The following is a 21,472-nucleotide window of genomic DNA, read 5'->3' as shown; positions in this document are numbered from 1 at the left end:
GCACGGATCTCAGGCTGGCTCTGTGCCGGGTGATGCATCTGAAGGTGAGTGAGGATGGGAGTTGGGAGTGGAAAGAGCTGACAGATGAGGTCGCTCGAGCTCAGGAAGGGGGAGGGACTTACCTGCGGCCGAAATACTTTGGGCAGAGCCAGAAATCTGTCTCCAGACACTCGGGTCAGTCGTTTTCCCCCATGCTACCCTGCCTCCATGAGAGAAGGAAAAACTTCCACTGGAAACAGATTGTAACTTTACCCATGTTCTTGGTTAATGGCCCCAGCACATTTATTAAACGTGGTTGGGTAATGAATATTTCTTTAACAAAGTAACTGTGACTTCCAGGTCAGGTGAATGTGCTGTAAAGAATCTTGGACTGAACTTCCGGGGAAGATGGCGGAAGAGTAAGACGCAGAGATCACCTTCCTCCCCACAGATACATCAGAAATTCATCTACACGTGGAACAACTCCTACAGAACACCTACTGAACGCTGACGGAAGACCTCAGGCCTCCCAAAAGGCAAGAAACTCCCCACGTACCTGGGTAGGGCAAAAGGATAGGGACGGACCTGCACCAGTGGGAGGGAGCCGTGAAGGAGAAACGGTTTCCACACACTAGGAGCCCCTTCGCGGGCGGAGACTACGGGTGGCAGAGGGGGAAAGCTTCGGAGCCGCGGAGGAGAGCGCAGCCACAGGGGTGCGGAGGGCAAAGCGGAGAGATTCCCGCACAGAGGATCGGTGCCGACCGCCACTCACCAGCCCGAGAGGCTTGTCTGCTCGGCCGCCGGGGTGGGCGAGGCTGGGAGCTGAGGCTCGGCTTCGGAGGTCGGATCCCAGGGAGAGGACTGGGGTTGGCGGCGTGAACACAGCCTGAAGGGGTTAGTGCACCACGGCTGGCTGGGAAGGAGTCCGGGGAAATGTCTGGAGCTGCCGAAGAGGCAAGAGACTTTTCCTTCCCTCTTTGTTTCCCGGTGCGCGAGAAGAGGGGATTAAGAGCGCTGCTTAAAGGAGCTCCAGAGACGGGCGCGAACCGTGGCTAAAAGCGCGGACCCCAGAGACGGGCATGAGATGCTAAGGCCGCTGCTGCCACCACCAAGAGGCCTGTGTGCGAGTGCAGGTCACTCTCCACACCTCCCCTCCCGGGGAGCCTGTGCAGCCCACCACTGCCAGGGTTCCGGGATCCAGGGATGGCTTCCCCGGGAGAACGCACGGCGTGCCTCAGGCTGGTGCAACGTCATGCCGGCCTCTGCCGCCGCAGGCTCGCCCGGCCTCCATGCCCCTCCCTCCCCCCAGCCTGAGTGAGCCAGAGCCCCCGAATCAGCGGCTCCTTTAACCCCGTCCTGTCAGAGCGAAGGACAGATGCCCTCAGAAGACCTACAAGCAGAGGCGGGGCCAAATCCAAAGCTGAGCCCCGGGAGCTGTGCGAACAAAGAGAAAGGGAAATCTCTCCCAGCAGCCTCAGGAGCAGCGGATTAAAGCTCCACAATCAACTTGATGTACCTGCATCTGTGGAATACCTGAATAGACAACGAATCATCCCAAATTGAGGAGCCGTGTGGATGAAAGATTCTTGGTGCTGCAGCCAGGAGTCAGTGCTGTGCCTCTGAGGTGGGAGAGCCAACTTCAGGACACTGGTCCACAAGAGACCTCCCAGTTCCACATAATATCAAATGGCAAAAATCTTCCAGAGATCTCCATCTCAACACCAGCACCCAGCTTCACTCAACGACCAGCAAGATACAGTGCTGGACACCCTGTGCCAAACAACTAGCAAGACAGGAACACAATGCCACGCATTAGCAGAGAGGCTGCCTAAAATCATAAAAAGTCCACAGACACCCCAAAACACACCACCAGACATGGACCTGCCCATCAGAAAGACAAGATCCAGCCACATCCACCAGAACACAGGCACTAGTCCCCTCCACCAGGAAGCCTACACAACCCACTGAAACAACCTTACCCACTGGGGACAGACACCAAAAACAATGGGAACTACGAACCTGCAGCCTGCAAAAAGGAGACCCCAAACACAGTAAGATAAGCAAAATGAGAAGACAGAAAAACGCACAGCAGGTGAACGAGCAGGATAAAAACCCACCAGACCTAACAAATGAAGAGGAAATAGGCAGTCTACCTGAAAAAGAATTCAGAACACTCATAGTAAAGATGATCCAAAATCTTGGAAATAGAATAGAAAAAATGCAAGAAACAGTTAACAAGGACCTAGAAGAGCTAAAGATGAAACAAGCAATGATGAACAACACAATAAATGAAATTAAAAATATTCTAGATGGGATCAATAGCAGAATAACTGAGGCAGAAGAACGGATAAGTGACGTGGAAGATAAAATAGTGGAAATAACTACTGCAGAGCAGAAGAAAGAAAAAAGAATGAAAAGAACAGAGGACAGTCTCAGAGACCTCTGGGACAACATTAAATGCACCAACATTCGAATTATAGGGGTTCCAGAAGAAGAAGAGAAAAAGAAAGGGACTGAGAAAATATTTGAAGAAATTATAGTTGAAAACTTCCCTAATATGGGAAAGGAAATAGTTAGTCAAGTCCAGGAGGCACAGAGAGTTCCATACAGGGTAAATCCAAGGAGAAATACGCCAAGACACATATTAATCAAACTGTCAAAAATTAAATACAAAGAATACATATTAAAAGCAGCAAGGGAAAAACAACAAATAACAAACAAGGGAATCCCCATAAGGTTAACAGCTGATCTTTCAGCAGAAACTCTGCAAGCCAGAAGCGACTGGCAGAACATATTTAAAGTGATGGAGAAAAACCTGCAACAAAGATTACTCTACCCAGCAAGGATCTTATTCAGATTTGATGGAGAAATTAAAACGTTTACAGACAAGCAAAAGCTGAGAGAGTTCAGCACCACCAAACCAGCTTTACAACAAATGCTAAAGGAACTTACTTCTCTAGGCAAGAAACACAACAGAGGGAAAAGACCTACAATAATGAACCCAAAACAATTAAGAAAATGGGAATAGGAACATACATATCTATAATTACCTTAAATGTAAATGGACTAAATGCTCCCACCAAAAGACACAGATTGGCTGAATGGATACAAAAACAAGACCCATATATATGCTGTCTACAAGACACCCACTTCAGACCTAGAGACACATACAGATTGAAAGTAAGGGGATGGAAAAAGATATTCCATGCAAATGGAAACCAAAAGAAAGCTGGAGTAGCAATTCTCATATCAGACAAAATAGACTTTAAAATAAAGACTACTAGAAGAGACAAAGAAGGACACTACATAATGATCAAGGGATCGATCCAAGAAGAAGATATAACAATTGTAAATATTTATGTACCCAACATAGGAGCACCTCAATACATAAGGCAAATACTAACAGCCATAATAGGGGAAATCGACAGTAACACATTCATAGTAGGGGATTTTAACACCCCACTTTCACCAATGGAGAGATCATCCAAAATGAAAATAAATAAGGAAACACAAGCTTTAAATGATACATTAAACAAGATGGACTTAATTGATATTTATAGGACATTCCATCCAAAAACAACAGAATACACATTTTTCTCAAGTGCTCATGGAACATTCTCCAGGATAGATCATATCTTGGGTCACAAATCAAGCCTTGGTAAATTTAAGAAAATTGAAATTCTATCAAGTATCTTTTCCAACCACAATGCTATGAGACTAGATATCAATTACAGGAAAAGATTTGTAAAAAATACAAACACATGGAGGCTAAACAATACACTACTTAATAACGAAGTGATCACTGAAGAAATCAAAGAGGAAATAAAAAAAATACCTAGAAACAAATGACAATGGAGAAATGATGACCCAAAACCTATGGGATGCAGAAAAAGCAGTTCTAAGAGGGAAGTTTATAGCAATAAAATCCCACCTTAAGAAACAGGAAACATCTCGAATAAACAACCTAACCTTGCACCTAAAGCAATTAGAGAAAGAAGAACAAAAACACCCCAAAGTTAGCAGAAGGAAAGAAATCATAAAAATCAGATCAGAAATAAATGAAAAAGAAATGAAGGAAATGATAGCAAAGATCAATAAAACTAAAAGCTGGTTCTTTGAGAAGATAAACAAAATTGATAAACCATTAGCCAGACTCATCAACAAAAAAAGGGAGAAGACTCAAATCAATAGAATTAGAAATGAAAAAGGAGAAGTAACAACTGACACTGCAGAAATACAAAAGATCATGAGAGATTATTACAAGCAACTCTATGCCAATAAAATGGACAACCTGGAAGAAATCGACAAATTCTTAGAAATGCACAACTGCCAAGACTGAATCAGGAAGAAATAGAAAATATGAATAGACCAATCACAAGCACTGAAATTGAAACTGTGATTAAAAATCTCCCAACAAACAAAAGCCCAGGACCAGATGGCTTCACAGGCGAATTCTAACAAGCATTTAGAGAAGAGCTAACACCTATCCTTCTCAAACTCTTCCAAAATGTAACAGAGGGAGGAACACTCCCAAACTCATTCTATGAGGCCACCATCACCTTGATACCAAAACCAGACAAGGATGTCACAAAGAAAGAAAACTACAGGCCAATATCACTGATGAACATAGACGCAAAAATCCTCAACAAAATACTAGCAAACAGAATCCAACAGCACATTAAAAGGATCATACACCATGATCAAGTGGGGTTTATTCCAGGAATGCAAGGATTCTTCAATATACGCAAATCAATCAACGTGATACACCATATTAACAAATTGAAGGAGAAAAACCATATGATTATCTCAATAGATGCAGAGAAAGCTTTCAACAAAATTCAACACCCATTTATGATAAAAACACTGCAGAAAGTAGGCATAGAGGGAACTTTCCTCAACATAATAAAGGCCATATATGACAAACCCACAACCAACATCGTCCTCAATGGTGAAAAACTGAAACCATTTCCACTAAGATCAGGAACAAGACAAGGTTGCCCACTCTCACCACTCTTATTCAACATAGTTTTGGAAGTTTTAGCCACAGAAATCAGAGAAGAAAAGGAAATAAAAGGAATCCAAATCGGAAAACAAGAAGTAAAGCTGTCACTGTTTGCAGATGACATGATACTATACATAGAGAATCCTAAAGATGCTACCAGAGAACTACTAGAGCTAATCAATGAATTTGGTAAAGTAGTAGGATACAAAATTAATGCACAGAAATCTCTGGCATTCCTATATACTAGTGATGAAAAATCTGAAAGTGAAATCAAGAAAACACTCCCGTTTACTATTGCAACAAAAAGAATAAAATATCTAGGAATAAACCTACCTAAGGAGACAAAAGACCTGTATGCAGAAAATTATAAGATACTGATGAAAGAAATTAAAGATGATACAAACAGATGGAGAGATATACCATGTTCTTGGATTGGAAGAATCAACATTGTGAAAATGATTCTACTACCGAAAGCAATCTACAGATTCAATGCAATCCCTATCAAACTACCACTGGCATTTTTCACAGAAATAGAACAAAAAATTTCACAATTTGTATGGAAACACAAAAGACCCCGAATAGCCAAAGCAATCTTGAGAACGAAAAATGGAGCTGGAGGAATCAGGCTCCCTGACTTCAGACTATACTACAAAGCTACAGTAATCAAGACAGTATGGTACTGGCACAAAAACAGAATGATAGATCAATGGAACAGGATAGAAAGCCCAGAGATAAACCCACACACATATGGTCAACTTATCTTTGATAAAGGAGGCAGGAATATACAGTGGAGAAAGCACAGCCTCTTCAATAAGTGGTGCTGGGAAAACTGGACAGGGACATGTAAAAGTATGAGATTAGATCACTCCCTAACACCATACAAAAAAATAAGCTCAAAATGGATTAAAGACATAAATATAAGGCCAGAAACTATCAAACCCTTAGAGGAAAACATAGGCAGAACACTCTATGACATAAATCACAGCAGGATCCTTTTTGACCCACCTCCTAGAGAAATGGAAATAAAAACAAAAATAAACACATGAGACCTAATGAAACTTCAAAGCTTTTGCATAGCAAAGGAAACCATAAATAAGACCAAAAGACAACCCTCAGAATAGGAGAAAATATTTGCAAATGAAGCAACTGACAAAGGATTAATCTCCAAATTTATAAGCAGCTCATGCAGCTCAATAACAAAAAAACAAACAACCCAATCCAAAAATGGGCAGAAGACCTAAATAGACATTTCTCCACAGAAGATATACAGACTGCCAACAAACACATGAAAGAATGCTCAACATCTTTAATCATTAGAGAAATGCAAATCAAAACTACAATGAGATATCATCTCACACCAGTCAGAATGGCCATCATCAAAAAATCCAGAAACAATAAATGGTGGAGAGGGTGTGGAAAAAAGGGAACACTCTTGCACTGCTGGTGGGAATGTGAATTGGTACAGCCACTATGAAGAACAGTATGGAGGTTCCTTAAAAAACTAAAAATAGAACTACCATATGACCCAGCAATCCCACTACTAGGCATATACCCTGAGAAAACCATAATTCAAAAAGAGTCATGTACCAAAGTGTTCATTGCAGCCCTATTTACAATAGCCCAGAGGTGGAAACAACCTAAGTGTCCATCGTCGTATGAATGGATAAAGAAGATGTGGCACATATATACAATGGAATATTACTCAGCCATATAAAGAAACGAAATTGAGCTATTTGTAATGAGGTGGATAGACCTAGAGTCTGTCATACAGAGTGAAGTAAGTCAGAAAGAGAAAGACAAATACCGTATGCTAACACATATATATGGAATATATGAAGAAAAAAATGTCATGAAGAACCTAGGGGTAAGACAGGAATAAAGACACAGACCTACTAGAGAATGGACTTGAGGATATGGGGAGGGGGAAGAGTAAGCTGTGACAAAGCGAAAGAGAGGCATGGACATATATACACTACCAAACGTAAGGAAGATAGATAGTGGGAAGCAGCCGCATAGCACAGGGAGATCAGCTCGGTGCTTTGTGACCGCCTGGAGGGGTGGGATAGGGAGGGTGGGAGGGAGACGCAAGAGGGAGGGGATATGGGAACATATGTATATGTATAACTGATTCACTTTCTTATAAAGCAGAAACTAACACACCATTGTTAAGCAATTATACTCCAATAAAGTTGTAAAAAAAAAGAATGTTGCACTTTTTAAAAAATTTATTTATTTATTTATTGGCTCCATTGGGTTTTGGTTGCTGTGCACGCGCTTTCTCTAGTTGCATTGAGCGGGGGCTACTCTTCGTTGTGGTGTGCTGACTTCTCATTCCAGTTGCTTCTCTTGTTGTGGAGCACAGGCTCTAGGCGTGCGGGCCTCAGCAGTTGTGGCACCCGGGCTCTAAAGTACAGGCTCAGTAGTTGTGGCTCGAGGGCTCTACAGCGCAGGCTGAGTAGTTGTGGTGCACGTGCTTAGTTGCTCTGTGGCACGTGGGAACTTCCCGAACCAGGGCTCGAACCCGTGTCCCCTGCATTGGCAGATGGCTTCTTAACCACTGCGCCACCAGGGAAGTCCCCTCTTGGACGTTTTTAACGATGTTTGAAAAAGATGTTGGGGAACCTTGTAAGTAAATACCGGGGATTCAAAGATGGAGGACAGCCTAGGAAGAGTGGGATTCGTATTGTTACTGACCAGGGTTCTTGGCCTCCTTAATCAATAGAAATGGATCAGAGGCCAGACAAGTACAGGCCAGGCTGTATTGGGGCCCCTGCTACAGTCGGGGGGTGGGGGATGGGCAAGAACAAACAATGGGTTCCCTTGCTTGCTCGCTCGCTGAGGGGGGCAAGCTGGTTCCTTATATGGGGTGAGGGTAGGGGTGTGTCCAAGGGTCAGCCCAGAGGAGTGGCTTAAGTGTTTTGCCCACCCCTTTGGTGGTGTTGAGTGCAGGGGTAATGTGCAGTGCCCTGCAGTGCCCTGCTTTTGCTCCGGACCCCCTGCTTTTGCTCTGAGCTCTTCAAAAGTTTAAGTTGGATTTTTTGGTCCCTTTGTATCTTTTGAATGGAATTTGCCCTAACTGCATGCATGCAGTTATTTTTAGTCCCATATAGTTTCTTTGTATTTTGCTGCTCAAGGAGAGGTGTGTCCAGGTGCAAGCACTGCAGCACTGCAGCACTGCAGCAAAGGGTCCCAGGTCCCAGACTATCTCAGTAGCCAGAGAAATCTGCGTGAACAGTGAGGACCTGAAGATGTAGTTTAAATACTGCCCTGAAAGGAGAACTTTAAAAACAAGAATTTTCCCACGATATTCCATGTGAAAACCCTGGCATCACCAGTTCACTTGGAGCAGCCTCCTGGGAGGAGGTCAGTTTTGATCAGAGACAAGGGATGGGCTGTGGCTGCAGCTCAGAAATGTGTTGGAGTTTCCTGATGGAGAGACCACATGTGAGCCTGTGGATAGGGGTAAGGCGCCTGGGTGTCCTCACCGTTGTTTTCGAAGGTCAATCTTCTCAAGGTACCAGATGGGCTGTATTGAAGGTCTTACTGATCCCATCAGGGGCATGAGAATAAGGCATCCTTGAAAACAGCATCCGATGCAAAGTCAAAACATAATTGAGGTTAGGGATTGGCATTAATGGAATCTGAATCTGAAAGTGGCCTTATTTTGTAGTAAATATTGGCTATATGTTGTCTATATATTTCCTGAAGGTGGACAGGGAAGAGGATGTCTGGACACGTGGAGGTGGAGGAGGACAGATGTGTCCTGAGGAGGGTCACGGGACGCAGTGGAGAAGGCCTTTCTTTCTAGTTTTCTATTACAAATGCAACGACATTTACTACAATAGGAGGTGATCTTCAGGTTCCAAATAGACCCAGCTGGGTCTGCAGCTCCTCTCTGCCACAGTACTATGCTACCGCAGAGCTTCCTAAAATTCTAATTTGGGCTCCTCTTTTGGAAAGTTCGATTGGCTATGTCTGAGGTTGGACTCTGGAAATAGGGGTTTTGATCGGCCAGGTTTGGGAAGGTCTTGCTCTAGAAAATGTGTTCTGTGATTATTAGTTACTCCTTTGATGTGGAAACCACTTTATGCCTTTTTTCTTTAACTCCAAGGAGGTCTTGCCTTTCAATTCTCAAGGGTTTGAGCTCAGCTGATGAGGGCTGCTGGGCGAGCACTAGGCTTAATGACCCAACATCTTCCCCAGACAGCTCATTAAGGTTCGGTTTGCTTCCTGTGTATAGTTGAGAAGCTGCTCAGCTGAGAGAGAAAGTTGGAGCGGGTCTACAGGTGGTTGACAGACTCTTCAGTGGAGCTAATGCCACCTTTAATTTATCATGGGAACTTTCTCCGTTGAATTCTTTCCTTGTTCTTATTTGAGAAAAAAGTTGAGATGTAAAATGCAGATATTCAGAACTAGAAATGTAACTAAATAAATCCCTATATTTAACAAAAGGTTTATTAAATTTAATCTTATTCAATATTTACTGTGGCTGCAGGCCTAATCTCTGGAATTTTTCTTCCTTTTGCTTCTTCCTTTCTATATTTATAAGCGTGTTCTTTTGAATTTTACTCTTGAAGTATAAGGGGTTGTGGAACATTGAAATTACAGAATATTAAGACTGAGAATAAAATAATTAGTTATGAGGTTATCAAAGTTTCAAACAATCCTAGAGAAAAATTTTAAATCTTGTCTACAGGGTATGTATTCTAGATTAAGAAGTTGTCATGGAATGCATATACAGATACAGATGAAGTTATTTTCAATAGATTTTTACAGATATTTTTGTCTCTACCGTTATCACATACTATTTCTGACTTGAGTTGTAAGCTATTTAATTATACCACATAAATGCATATGCATAAAACGAGCAAGGTACTATTACTTTTAGCTTCTTGCATGTCTTTGTTCTGTTAATCCCAAGGATTAGGAACCACCCAAGCTAGAATCACCATGCTGTATATTGGATTCCCTAGAACTTATACATATTCTCAATATATATGGAAGTTTGTACTCTTTCACCAGTATCTCAGCATTTTCCCCACCATCCGTCCCCTGCTAAACATCATTCTACTCTTTCTTTCTATGAGGTTTTTTTGTTTGTTCTGTTTTGTTTTTTTTTAGATTCCACATGTAAGTGTGGAATTTTTATTTCAGCTTTCCTACATTACACATATAAGTGGTATCATATAGCATCTCTCTTTCTATGTCTGGCTTATCTCTCTGAGCATAATGCTTTCAAGGTCCGTCCATGTTGTTGCAAATAGCAGAATTTCCTTCCTTCTCATGACTGGATAATATTCTAAAAATATATATATATTTAACTGCCACTTTATTTATCCATTTATGAATCCCTGTATTGTTTTCCTATCTTGGCCATGATGAGTAATGCTGTCATAAACGTCTGAGTACAGATATCTTGTTGATATTTTGTTTGCTTTAACTTGGTTGTGTAACAGGAAGTGGAATTACTAGAGAATATGGCAGCTCTGTCTATAATTTCTTGCGGAGACTCCATACTGTTAACCCCAGGCTAGGGTGAGGCCAGATCCAGAACTTGACCGGCCGGGATTACGGTGAAGTGATGGCCAACTCTCTGATCCTGGGCTGCAAGAGACCCGAGGTGGCGGGCTGGCCTACCTCCACGGAGCCTCTGCCTTCAGCTGACCCCCAGGGCTGCGGTCCTCACCCACCTATGCCTCAGCCCAGGGTCTGTGCTCCCTACACTTTACATGGAGAGCAAGAAGGCCTGAGCTCCAAGGAGACACGCAACACGGGGAGGGGGATTGGCCAGAAGCAGACAGCCGCTGGTGGGAGAGTGCACGGAGCACACGCGGTGTGGCAGCGGGGCGCCGGGGGTGCGGACGGCCGCAGTATCCTCTGCATCCAGAGGGAGGGGGCACTGCACCTATACAGCATTCAGATACATCACACCTAGAATAACAGGTGATTCACCCTAAAAATAAGGATATGGCAGCATGAGAATGAGCCACCTTTCAGGTGAGGTGACTAGCTCTCTCTCTTTCTGCAGAACTGAGCCTGTGGCTTATAATGAGCACATTGGTCTTGAACTTCATTGGCTATTTTCAGAATGATCCTGGCTGTGGACAGAAACTCTAGGAAACATGAGACCATGACCACCATCCAGATGCTGACCAGCTGGATGCTTGGCTGCCAGATCTGGGACATGCCTAGGACGTTATGGATGGACGGCCCCAGGTCCCCACCATCAGCTGTCCTAGTGTGATACTGACCTATAAATTATGACAGGAATGACAATCCAAATGGATTTGGGGACTAACTCCAGGAAAAGAATGCACAAGAATGGATCCTAAGATAGGGTTTTTAAAACGCTAGCCTTTAACAAAATAATAAATTGAAAAGATTTCTAACAGAAAAAAAAATAACAGGTTGCTTATTTTCTGAGTTGCTGTTAACGCTGGATCATGGGAGGTGATTCCTTTTTTTTTTTTTTTTTGCGGTACGCGGGCCTCTCACTGTTGTGGCCTCTCCCGTTGCGGAGCACAGGCTCTGGACACACAGGCTCAGCGGCCATGGCTCACGGGCCCAGCCACTCCACGGCATGTGGGATCTTCCCGGACTGGGGCACGAACCCGAGTCCCCTGCATCAGCAGGCGGACTCTCAACCACTGCGCCACCAGGGAAGCCCGGAAGGTGATTCTTGATGTGACTGGTCCCCATTCATGTTTGTCACTTCCTTGAGCAGGTTTGACAAGCGTATTAACACTATCAAATAACAATGGCATCTACTCTTGGCCAAGAGACTCTCGTTACCATTTCAATTACCTTTAGCTGCAAATGCCCACTTAGCAGACTGGAAACAGGTGCTGCAGGAGGTTCAGGAGGCTGTGGAGAGGTGGGGAGCCTGGAAGAGGAGAACTGTGTCCTGACCTTGTGCTCTCCAGCCCCCCGGACTCAGGTCTGTGGAGTCCTGGTTTTGGCATCCTTTGGAGGCTGGTGACGGTGTCTGTCTTGTTTTAAATTTTTTTCTCTAAATTTATTATTTATTTTTGGCTGCATTGGATCTTCGTTGCTGTGCACAGGCTTTCTCTAGTTGTGGTGGCTTCTCTTGTTGCAGAGCACGGGCTCTAGGCGCATGGGCTTCAGTAGTTGTGGAACATGAGCTCAGTAGCCGTATCTTGTGGGCTCTAGAGTGCAGGCTCAGTAGTTGCGGTGCACGGGCTTAGTTGCTCCGCGGCATGTGGGATCTTCCCAGACCAGGGCTCAAACCCGTGTCCCCTGCGTTGGCAGGCGGATTCTTAACCACTGTGCCACCAAGGGAAGTCCATGGTGATGGTGTCTTTTAAGTGCCCAATTCAGTCAGGAGAGATGAGACAACCAACCACTTCACTCTCCAGAGCCCCTGAATGAACGTGTCTGCAGTCCCCCACGTCCTCTCTGCACGAGAAGGACACAATACTGAGAGTAAATTCTACCCCAAAATGTACAAGAAAGTGAAGCTCCCCATAGTCCTGGGCACACAGAAGGTGAGTGGGAGCCTGTTCAGCCGAGGGACAGGGCCTTGCAGGCCTTGGGCACCAAGTGGGCCCCCTGCAGTCACAGCCTTAGGAGGAGCCTGACCAACAGGAGGGGGCTGACTAGCAGTGAGGCCTCTGTGCTACTCTGGTGCCTCGTGTCAAAGTCTCACGAGCTAGTGAGCAAACGTGGAGTGACGTCTTCAGGGTGACGTCTCTCGCGTATTTAAAATTCACCTATTAGACTCAAGAACCCCTTTCACTACTCCAAACTTTTAAAATTCATGTACAAATTAACCTATCCAAGTCGTTAATATTTTGATTCCTGAAAGGTTGTTAGCAGCTGGATGTGTATGTAATATGTAGAAGTAAGTACTGGTCAAATACAGGTAGCTACCATGTGCTCGCCTGGTGCCGGAGTGAGAAAGATGAGTAGGATGCAGTGTTTGTCCTCAAGGAGCAAACACACTACTTGGAAATCTATTCAGCACCCTGGAGTGCCCAGTACCACGCAAGTGATCAAGAAATACCTCTTTGCCTTTATTTGCTGAATGGTGCTGACGAGTACAGAGGAGAGACTGAGCCAGCCCCGGGGGAGGGGCCAGGCTGGTGGGCAGTGGAAGGAAGGTGAGGCTTCCTGGCAGAAGGGACCACTGAGGGTCTCACAGGATGGGTGGACGTCAGCTGAGCAAGGAGGCGCAGGGCAGATCAGAGGCCTGGCCGGAGAACCGCAGCTGGCCCTGCATGTCAGCAGCGAGCACGAGGCTGTGAGTGTGATGGAAACGGCACTTTTTTTTTTTTTAATTTTTTTTGGCCCCGCTGCACGGCATGTGGGATCCTAGTTCCCCAACCAGGGATCAAACCCACGCGCCCCGCATTGGAAGCTCGGAGTCGTAGCCACTGGGCCACCAGGGACATCCTGGAAACAGCACTCTTTTTTCCCAGAAAGTCAGAGTGGAGGAAATCAGTTCCAGGCCGAGGGAGACCAACTGAGGCAGAAAGGTGGCTTCACCCACCTGATGGGGTCACCTAGAACACAGGCCCTAATTAAGCTTTCAGGTGCACAAGCTCAAAGCTTTCCAGATAATGTTCTGTAGAACATAAGATGCTTGAATATTAATAAATCCATGTGATACATAGGTCCCAGGTCAAGCTGATTCAGAAAGTACAAATGTCCATTGTGAATCTGAAGAGGAAAGTCTGGACTTTTCCAGGTCTGAGCAGCTTTTCATTTGAGCATCTTGAGACACCAGCGCTCAGAGTACATGCTGAGAAATGCCATGGCAGCATTCACGTGGCAGGGGTGCCAGCCAGCAGGGCCGCAGGTGCGACTCTCCCGGAAGACACACTGCTCACCGGAGAGGCCGGCATAGCTAGAGGCAGGCTGGAGAAGGCGGCTGCAGGTGGCCGTGATGGGAAAGCCAAACGTGGAGAATGAAAGAAGCTGTCCAGGTGACTGACCTTCACCTTAACCCAGTGCTCGTCACCTGGACGGGGCCCTTCAGCTCTGGAAAATGGCAGCACCACAGTGTGGCTGGAAAGCACCTGCTCTTTTCTCTTCTCACTTCTTTGTATTCTCCCAGCCTCTTAAGGTAGTACAGTGACTTGCAGGGATATTAAAGTCAAGAGCTGGTTTTGTAGCTGGGACATTGGTTGAGAGAAGGCAGGGATTCTTGATAGAAATAGGAGAGGCTGGAAAATAATCTGATCCATTTTGGTCCCTCAACACTTGCAAAAATTGGGCTTTCTAAGAATTCCGGTTTTCAGGGTGAAAGAAAGCTAGCTGAAAAGTTTAAGCGCAAGCTACATAGGAGTCATCTCTCATCTGTATCGGTAATCTTGGGAATTTTGCTGAAGGCTGATCACTCAGAGAGGATCTGACCTACTCTTGGACATCAAAGGAAAAAGCACATTTCTGATCCCACGGAGTCTCTGCTCTTGGGGCACCTGTACAACGTGACCACTGCTCTGGTTACTCTCCTGAGGTGTGTACGTCCTAAGTGTTCACTCCCATAGGCTACGTGACTTGTATTTTTCATGGCTTTTAAAACTCTAAAGGGAAAAGGGCCTTCACAGACCACATGGGATCATGCTTGTTGTGTTCCTGTGTTGTTTGCAGAAGTAGTGCATCTAGAAGGATGCTCCAGACTCAGACATGCCAAGACGTGTGGAAACAGTGTGAACAGAGGAGGAAAGTGGGGTGTGGGGTGTGGGATCGTTAAGGTGCGGATTTCTTGTGTTGATCTGTAGTTCCCTCGTGTCGTTATTTATCGCATCTTCTGTGCACTGTAGGAGATAAAGTTCAGACACAGCAGGGATGGAGGGAGGAGGGAACTCACACACAAGTTTGGACTTCGCTTTGTTGTATCTACTTGACCCCATTTGTTTAGGTGTCCTCTTTGTTTACCTTATGTCCTACAGTCATTTTCATCCATTCAGAAATCTATTACATAAATTGCTTTATTTCTAAAATCCAGTTGAATATTGGAACTTCCAGTTACCACCCTCTCCTTCCTCATCCCCAAAATGACTCACTGGTGTGTTATTATTTTCATCTGATTAAAAATTGTTTCTGGGTTTTTGTTTTGTTGAGGTTTTGTTTTGTTTTTTTTAAGCACCTGAGTGTTTCTGAACTGAAAGTATGTATCATCAAAGTGCTCATGAAATACCCATAAGGATAGACGAGGGCTGTAGCTTATCTGTAATAAGACACAAAAATTTTAGAAGTTTTTCCTCTGATCTGCAAAATTCTCTCTCTCAAAAAAGTTTTTCTTTCTTTATGTTCTGTAACTTATTTTGGGTAATGCACAGTGAGAGAATTCTGTGGGAGTGAAGATAATGCTACATACAACCTGTCCTTCATGTTGTCATGGACTTACCCTACTTTGTACAAGAGGCCAAGGGTTGGCCTCTTGAAGACAGGGCTATCTTGGCATTACCATCTGAGAGATGCTTAAAACATCTCCTACTGCTTTCCTTATATCAAAACTACACAATTAGAAACTTATATTTTTATGGTACACATATACAATGGAATATTACTCAGCCATAAAAACGAATGAAATAATGCCATTTGCAGCAACATGGATGGACCCAGAGATTATCATACTAAGTAAGCCAGACAGACAAAGACAAATATCATATGATATCCTTATATGCGGAATCTAAAAAAAGAAAGATAGGGCTTCCCTGGTGGCGCAGTGGTTGAGAGTCCGCCTGCCGATGCAGGGGACACAGGTTCGTGCCCCGGTCTGGGAAGATCCCATATGCCGTGGAGCGGCTGGGCCCGTGAGCCATGGCCGCTGAGCCTGCGTGTCCGGAGCCTGTGCTCCGCAACGGGAGAGGCCACAGCGGTGAGAAGCCCGCGTATCGCAAAAAAAAAAAAAAAAAAAAAAAAAAAAAAAAAAAAAGAAAGATACAAAAGAGTTTATTTACAGAACAGAAAGACTCACAGACTTCGAAAAAAAACTCATGGTTTCAAAAGGGAAATGGTGGGGAGGGATAAATCAGGAGTTGGGGTTTAACATATGACTATATATAAAATAGACAATCAACAAGGACCTAGTGTACAGCATAGGGAACTCCACTCAATACTCTGTAATAACCTACATGAGAAAAGAATCGGTAAAAGAAGAGATACGTGTATATGTATAACTGAATTACTATGCTGTACAGCAGAAACTAACACAACATTGTAAATCAACTATATTCCAATATAAAATAAAAATTAAATTTAAAAAAAAACAGGAAGGGACTTCCCTGGTGGTCCAGTGGTAAAGACTTTGCTCTTCCACTGCAGGGGGCATGGGTTCGATCCCTGGCCGGGGAACTAAGATCCCACATGCCTCACAGGGAGGCCAAAAAAGAAAAAAAAAAAAAAGAAAAAGAAACTTATATTTTTAAGTCTTGAAGACTTTCATGGTAAGTTTCTGTTAAACAGGACTGTCTGGGATGAGAAGCAGCTGCCATCCAGAATCTTACCTGGGTCTCCCGCCAGCCACCTGGGAGGACAGGGCTGAGTGCTCCGTGGGGGAAGGGCTCGTGACACTGGCCTTGGCAAGGGGCCGCCAGGAAGCTGGCTGCACACGGCCTTCCCACAGCTGCCCTGGTTTGCGGTGACAGCGGCTCCCGCTCGTGCAGGGCTGTAAAATTATTCAGAAAAGAGCGGGGACAGTGTGAAGTCACCTCACCTCCTTGAAACTGGTTGACTATTTACTCCTGGGACTTACCAGATTAATTCATAACCTACCCCACCTTCCTCTCCCTTTACCTGCCTCTCACTGCTCTGTGTAGGGACAGTTGTAGGAAAGGGATTATGGTTCCCTCCCACTGTGTTGGTGACATTCCCTTCGTGAAAATGTGAATCCTCCCCTCTCAACCACCCCCCCTTCCCTCCGTCAGCTCTTATTCTGCTCCTTGCAGGCTGTTTGAACATGCTGATGAAGGAGCTGAGCCTTTTTTGAGATGAGTTTCCACTTACCAACATATGAAAAGCACACACTCAGGGACCCAAAACATAAGCGCACGCAAACTATGTACAAAGTGTTCAAGAAAATCCAGCTGTTTGCCGTAACAATTCCATGCAATGAACGATGTAGACGAGCCCTCCTCCGCCGTTCTGTGTGTGCCTTGCAGCCCTGAGAGGCACTCCTCTCGCAAGATGCCACTGAGGTCACTGCGCGCAGCTGAGGGAGAGCAAAACAGGCCCCGTGTTCCCTTTGTCCCAAGCCTGCCCCTGAGACGGCCATGGTGAGACATGCTCTCTTGATGCAGTAAGGAGGCTGTTAGCAACCACCAGCAAACACCTGGTTCCCTGTACGTTCCAGGTATCTCACAGCTGCAGATCCTGAGAGATGTGGGCACTTATCAAAATTAACTTTCTCTTTTTAACACGTTCCTTTTTAGTTTTGGTTAGTCTTTTTGGGTTAAAAAGGAACGTTCTATGTTGCGTGGCTACTCCACAGACACGGCATAGGAGTTCCTCTTGGCTACCTCATCCCCTTGTAAGCTGGCAGCTCTCACGGGTCTTTTCACACCTTTTTCTAGGTAAAAAGGGAGAGGAACTGCTGACACACTGTGTGACAGAGCACGTGGAGCAATTTTATTTTCGGTTTGAATATTACTGGTAAGGACATTGCTGGAGTGACGCATTAGTAATTTTTTGCTCCCTGATGATAAGTGAATCAGAGACAAATATTATTATTTATAATATTATTTACTGATACAAGTAAATGAGCTGTCAAGTCATGAAAATACATGGAGGAACCTTAAATGCATATTAGTAAGTCAGAGAAGCCCATCTGAAATGGCTGCATAAGATTCTAACTATATGGCATTCTGGAAAAGGGAAAGCTATGGAGACAGTAAAAAGATTAGTGGTGACCAGAGGTCCAGGGGAAGGAAGGGTTGAACAGGTGGTGCACAGGAAAGGTATTTGCAGACAATGAAACTACTCTGTTTGATACTGTAGTGGCAAACAGGTATCATGTCACCATACATTTGTCAAAACCCATACAATGTACAATGCAAAGAGTGAACCCTAATGTAAACTTCAGATTTTAAATAATAATGTTTCTGTATTAGTTTACTGACCGTAACAAATGTACCACACTAATACAAGATATTAATAGCACAGAAGCTGGAGTGAGGAAGGGAATAACATGGGAACCCTCTGTGCTTTCCATTCAATTTCTATGTAAATCTAAAACTGCTCTAAAAAAGTAAATTTTATGGGACTTCCCTTGTGGTCCAGTGGTCGATAATCCGCTTCCAATGCAGGGGATTCTGGTTCGATCCTTGGTCGGGGAGCTAAGATCCCACATGCCATGCGGCAACTAAGCCCGAGCACCACAACTAGAGAAGTCAGCATGCTGCAACTACTGAGCCTGTGTGCTCTAGAGCCTGCACACCACAACAAGAGAGAAGCCCCCATGTGCTGCAACGAAGACCCAGTGCAGCCAAAAAAAAATTTTACTGGAGAACGATCAAGGTGGCCAAGGAGTAGGATGTGGAACTCACCACCTCCCATAAATACATTAAAACTACATCCACACGTGGAACGGCTCTCACAGAACATCTACTGAGACCTGGCAGAAGACCTCAGGCTTCAGAAAGGGCAAGAAAACCTCCACGCAACTGGGTAGGACAAAAGAAAAAAGAAAAAGAAAGAGAGAAAAGTAAATTTCATTAACTAAAAATATCTGAATGACAATCATGAGTATAGTGTTTACCTATCTGAATACTATGCAGCAATTAAAATGGTTAATCTGGATGTTAAATGTATCCTCATAGTGGTAACCACAAAAAAAAAAAAAAAAAGAAAAAAGCAACTAAACACAGAAGAAGATAGTAATTCAGGAAATGTGAGACAAAAAAGCTACCAGGCATATAGAAAACAAACAGCAAAATGACAGAAGTCCCTCCATATCAGTGATTACTGTAAATGTACTTTAACTAATAGATTTAAAAACATGATTTAACTATATGCTGTCTACAAGAGACTCACTTCAGATCAAAAGACACAAAACTGGCTGAAAATTAAAGAATGGAAAAAGACAATCAATGCAAATCAAAAGCAAAAGAGAGCAGGAGTAACGGTACTGATATCAGACAAAATGATTTTAACTCAAAAAGGTTTAAAAGAGCAAAATAAAAGCATTATATTAATAAATGGCTCACACAGCAGGAGCATATAACAATTATAAACATTTATGTACCTCATCACAAACACTCAAAATACGCAAAGCAAAAAATGACAGAACTGAAGGATAGTTCTACAATGATGGTTGGAGATTTCTACACCCAACTTTCCATAATGGATAGAAAACCAGACAGAATATAGGTGAGGGAATAGAGGACTTAATACAATAAATCAACTAGACCAACGATACAGGGGAACACTCTACTCAACAACAGAACTCACACTTTTCAAGAGGACATGGGACACTCCCCAAGACAGTCCACATCTTACGCCATGAATTAAGTCTCAATGGATTTTAAAAGATAAATATCATAGAAAGTATCCTCTCTGAATGCAACAGATGAAGTTAGAATTCATTAGCAGAAGGAAAAATGGAAAATTCACAAATATACAGAAATTATCCAACACACTCTAGAACAACCAGGTCAGAGGACAAATCAAGAGAAACTAGACTCCCACCCCACCTGGACCACAGCAAAGTGGGCGGCTGACCTGTGGCACCTAGGTCTCTGAAAGATGAATTTGGGTGAGATTTGTGACAATGCAAAGAAAGGAAGAGACTATGCACTTCTTGGAAATTATGACTCATCAGTGGTATATTACTAGGGGTGATAACAGCACAGAGACACTGCTAGTCAATCGGAGACCCAGCTGTCAAAGGCCAATGGCAGCAGGTTCAACAGGAATTCCTGGAAGAATATGAACAAGTTAAAAGTATTGTCAGCACCTTGGAAAGTTTTAAAATCGACAGGCCCCAGATTTCCCTGTGTCCTGTCAAGATGAACCATTTAGAGATCCTGCTGCTTGGCCACCCCCTGTACATGCAGAACACAGAGCTCCGCCTCAGATAAGGCATCCCAATCGCGAAGACCTCTGAGCAAAGAAAGGCCAGGAGGAGGAGCCCAGGGAGCTGCAGGCCGAGCACATCCTGTATCAAAGAGTGGAAAACCCTCTACAAGTAGGGGCAAGGATTGTAGACAAGAGGGAGAGATGACAAGGGAAGGAAAAATATGCCAGATGGTGCAAGTGATGGTGAAATTCCAAAATTCGACGGTGCTGCATATGACAAGGATCTGGTGGAAGTCGTCGGCGAGACATCATCTCCAGGAATCCTAGCAGGAACCCTGTGGGATGACACAGCAGATATGGAAGAAGCGAAGAGGCTGCTAAGGGAAGCTGCTGTTCTTCCCGTGTGGATGCCTGACTTTTTCAAAGGACCAGAAGGCCATGGAAGGCTGTGCTGACGGTCGGTCCCCCAGGCACTGGCAAGGCCATGCTGGCTGAAGCTGCACCACTGAATGTGACACAACACCCTTCAACAGCGCCCTGCCCCACACCGACCTCTAAATCCACAGGGGGGCCTGAGAAGCTAGTCTGTCTGTTGTTTGAAATGGCTAGATTGTATGTCCCCACCACGGTCTTCACTGATGAGACAGATTCCATCCGCAGTCGAAGAGGAACCTCTGATGAACACGAGGCAATCTGCAGTCACGTCTGAGCTAATCATTCAGATGGATGGAGTTGCAGGAGCTTTAGTGAATGGCAGTCCTTCCAAAATGGTTATGGTATTGGCTGCTACTATGTTCCCATGGGACACTGATGAAGCTTTGCGAAGGAGATTAGGAAAAAGGATATACATATATACCTCTCCCAACAGCAAAAGGAAGAACTGAGCTTCTGAAAATCAATCTTCGTGAGGTTGACTGGATCCTGATATTTAACTGGAAGATACAGCAGAGAAGACTGAGGGCAATTCTGGTGCTGATATAACTAAGGTTTGCAGGGCCGCCTCTTTAATGGCAACGAGATGGTGAATTAATGGCCGAAGTCCAGAAGAGATCTCTGCGCTTTCTAAAGAGGAACTTCAGATGCCTGTTACCAAAGGAGATCTTGAATTGGCTCTTAAGAAAATTGCTACGTCTGTCTCTGCTGCAGAATTTGGAGAAGTATGAAAAGTGGATGGTTGAATTTGGACCTGCTTGAATTTCTGTCAGCTTTCATTTCTGGTATTTTTGTTTATAAAATGTGAAGAAATTCCAGCATTTTTTTAAAAAAAGCAGGTTTGGAACTTTTCCTTGGAGAGATTTTCTCTTAAAGGGGAAACATTTTAAACCACAAAGAATATAACCATAAAGCTAATAAGAAAAGCTTACACGGAGAGCCTCATATCCACATACCCATGCATTACAATTGCACATCCAAACCAGAGCATCAAGGCCTGAAGAAAGCGACCAGTGTGCTACTGCAGAAACTTGTTTAGAGAAGATTTAGAAGAACCTCTGTTTCTCACTGGCATTT

The 21,472-nt window shown here is 44.2% G+C and overlaps 1 pseudogene across 1 annotated transcript; it reads left to right on the top strand.

The window, feature by feature from the left end:
- The first annotated feature begins 19,690 nt into the window (after positions 1-19,690).
- Positions 19,691-21,157, top strand: LOC307058034 (katanin p60 ATPase-containing subunit A-like 1; annotated as a pseudogene). Its single transcript has one exon. The product of its transcript is annotated as a katanin p60 ATPase-containing subunit A-like 1 (transcript).
- Positions 21,158-21,472: the final 315 nt, after the last annotated feature.

Source organism: Hyperoodon ampullatus, assembly GCF_949752795.1.
Source record: "Hyperoodon ampullatus genome assembly, chromosome: 9".
Lineage (NCBI taxonomy): Eukaryota > Metazoa > Chordata > Mammalia > Artiodactyla > Ziphiidae > Hyperoodon > Hyperoodon ampullatus.
This window is presented reverse-complemented; position numbering and strand designations above follow the sequence as displayed.